This window comes from Balaenoptera acutorostrata, chromosome 1 (assembly GCF_949987535.1).
Source record: "Balaenoptera acutorostrata chromosome 1, mBalAcu1.1, whole genome shotgun sequence".
Taxonomy (NCBI): Eukaryota; Metazoa; Chordata; class Mammalia; order Artiodactyla; family Balaenopteridae; genus Balaenoptera; species Balaenoptera acutorostrata.
Window position 1 is genome coordinate 75,018,020 of NC_080064.1, and position 3,710 is coordinate 75,021,729.

Genomic DNA, 3,710 nt, shown 5'->3' on the forward strand with positions numbered 1-3,710 from the left:
ATGGGCAGTGGCTGCTAAATGGGGATGGGGTTTTCTCTGGGATGATGAAAATGTGTTGGAACTCGATAGAGCTGGTGGTTGCACAACATTGTGAATGTACCGAATTGTACACTTCAATATGGCTAACATTATGTTATGTGAATTCCCACCTCAGTAAAGAAGTGCTCGTTATCTCTGTTTAAATCCTAATCTGTGGAAACATGGGTGTGTACCGTTCCTGAAACTTTTTCAAGCTATTATGTGTGCACTTTTCTGTGCTATATGAATATATGTTTACATCTTCTACATTATGCTTCAAGAAAGAGTTTTAAAAGAGCAAAGACACATTACTTACTAACTTGGGGGTCAACATGAAATCAGAAAGTGTGAACAGCAAGAATCGCATGACACTGCACTCAAAATTTACGGTATGCAGTGAATTCACTCAGATCACAGAAAAGCGGCCATGACAGAGGAGGAGGATGAGTTCTCCAAAGTACACATAAGAGAAAACAGCTTTAAATGTTTATTTGGTAAAAGAAGAAAAGCTTAAAATTAATAAGCGAAGCATCAACCATGAGAAGGGAGAAACGAAACAACAGAATATTCCCAAAGAAAGTAAAAAGAAGGAAACAACCTTAAACGAAAGAAACAGATAATAGATACAATTAAGATGATCAACAAAGCCAAAGACCGGCTCTTTGAAGAGACTAACCCCTGGAAGGACTGATTAAGGAAATTTTAAAAATATATAGAGAGAAGGTACAAATAATATTAAGAATGAAAAAGGAGAACACACAGAGATCAAAAGGATAATAGAAATATAAGATAGAAAACCTTATGCCAGTAAGTTGGAAAATGTGCATTTCAAATGGAAAAAATCCTAGAAAAATATAACTTACCAAAGTTGACTAAATAAGAACTAGAAAGCATAATCAGTAGTAAAACATCTTCCCACAAAAGAAATCTTAGGTTTCCAGAGTTCTATTTGTGAGTTCTAGGAGACATTTTAATTACAGCCTCAGATTACGACCAGTATGTTAAATATGCAGGATGCACAGGATGTAATTGAGAAGGTGATCATATTGTTGCCTCCTACTGTCCCTTTAAATCTTCTCGCCCTGCCATTGGATGAAAACTCAGACTTTTATGGTTATTACTGAATAATAGAAATGCTTATATTTACTTTTAGACATAAACCCTGAATCAAATTAGTAACTTAAAATGCCCAGTACAATATAATAAGCTAGGCTTTCAATTTAAAAGTTAAGACTTCACTCCACCTTCTTTGCCCCCAGCTAGGGGCTGTGGCTGCCTGACCACCCACCTGGGGGGCAGGAGGTGGGGTCAGAGTCTTCTCTTCTCTCTTCCACCTTCTCAATCATCCCTCCCTCATCAGTCAGGGTCCAATCAAGGAGACAAAAAACATACCAGTTATGTGAGAAAGAAGTTAATATAAAGAATGATTAACTAAACGTAAAGTTACTAACCAGGCAACTGAAGAGACAAGAAGAGAATTCTAAGGTATCATAAATGTAGCAATTTCAAGAAGCAGCTACCATCTCCAGGGCTGAAGGAATAAAAGGATGAGGTTAATATTCTTAAGGCTTCAAAGCATAGACAAGGGACCCCGCAGAGCTGAAACTCTGGCTCCTGAGGAGGAAGTGATACTTGGCTGGTGCTGGTGTCTCTGAGCTCAGAGGAAGGAGCCCATGAGGTCAGAACCCAGACCCCGAAGAGGAGGTGGCTGGCCAAGACGCAGTCATGTTTCAGAGTGAAGGACTGGATACGACGAGTCTGGTCCTGCAAGTTTTGTAGAAAGTGCAGACGGGATTGGCTGGTGCTGTGGAAGGAACTGCCACTGCAGGGGTGAAGAAGTGGTGCTGGAGCGACACTCACAAGGACCAGGAGCCGACAGAAGTCCACAGGAGAGAAGCAGGGAGGGCACATCTCTTCTGTTCCTCCAGCCTTCCAGTCTCCCTCTAGCACCGCGATTGGCAGAATCCAACAGGGAACAACTGGTAAAGCACAGGTGTGGTTTGCAGGGCTGCAGCCCCAGCATCACAGAGCAGAGGATGAAAGGGTGGGCTTGGAGCTGAAGGAGAATAACTTAAGAACTGACACCCTCCCCCCGCCGCCCCCCACTGCACCGCCCATTCACTCAGTGTTGTTTCTGATCCTGTCCAGTTTTGGAAGATGGAGAAGGAAGGGGAAGAGAAAGTCTTTACTGAACTGGTACTGTTATTAGAGTGTTCTGCTCCCTCTGGACCTGCTGGGTATTCGAAGCTGGTTCTTTCTCTCATGGAGCGATTTCCTGTGAACTGTGGAGAACCTATTTTCTTACCACACCACTGCTGATTTCGTTTGATCTGAACGAATGCATTGCATTCTAGAAGTTGCTTATTAACACCCACTTAATGCCCCAAACCTCCCTAACCCAGCATCCACCTCCAGCTTCCCCTGTAATGAAACCTGTTCACCTTCCAGCTGACCTGGCTCTATTTGAAACAGTCTGGGAGGACCCCGTGCCAGCTCTTTTGTGCATACCTGGCTGTATATGAGCCAAGGAAAGACTCATGCATTCTTTGCCCAGGCAAATTTGGGGAATGCAAGCTGATTCAAGCCCAGCAGCACCTTTCTTTCACTCTAGCCAGCTCTGATCTTGCTTTCCGTGTTCTAGGTAGGAGCCAGACACAGGTCCACTGGACCTGCCTAGCTGCAGAGGACTCATATGGAGTTCTCCAAGGGAAACTATCGAATCCCTTCTCAATTGGCTCAATTCATACCAGTAACACTTTCCAAAGGAAAAAACTGAAAAATCTTATAGAGACATCTCCATCAAACTCCACTCTCTCAAGACATTTACATGCTTCAGAGGATGAGGAGTTGATGTCAAGGAACTAATTCCTGGCTATTTCCTTTGAAAAGGCTCTCTTGGCCTATCATCTCACTTGGGAAGTTTACATCTTTTGAATCTTGGTGCTTCAATTGAAACTTAGTTGAGCCTCCTCTTGCACCAATCTTAAATTCTTCCAATCCATCCTGTGAGATTAGTATAACATTGATCCTAAAATCAAATAAAATATGACTGGAAAGAAAACTTTATAGGTCACTCTTACTCATAACCAAAGTTGCAAAAGCAAACTAGTCTAACAAACTATTATCAACCAAATCCAGAAGAATATGAAAGACACTCCATCATACTAAGCTGGGTTTATACCAGAAATGCAAAGTTGGGTTAACATCATAAAAATAATGTAATTCATTATATTAACACATTAGAGAAGGAAAACCATTGGATCATCTCAAAAGATGCAGAAAAAGCATTTGAGAAAAAGCAACCTAATTTGTGATAGAAACCCTGAAAATTAAAATTAAGAAGGTAAATTCTTAATTAAAAGCTAAAACAAAAGACATGGAAAATATCATTCTTCATGGTAAAATTTATAAGCATTCCCTTTAAAATTAGGAAAAAGCTGAAGATGCTATCATTCTATTCAACATTATTCTCATGATTCATTAGTAAAATTTAAAAGGGAAAATAAATAAAAGGTATTCAAATTGCAAAGAAGAAATAAAATAATCATTATAAGACTGTACCATCATTAAGCAGATGCTATGACTGCCTATAGAGAATATCCAAAAGAATCTAGTTATTAGGATTAAGAAGGGAATTTAGCAAAGTGGCTGAGTAAACAAAAACCAATTGCCTTTCCATACATCAGCCATAA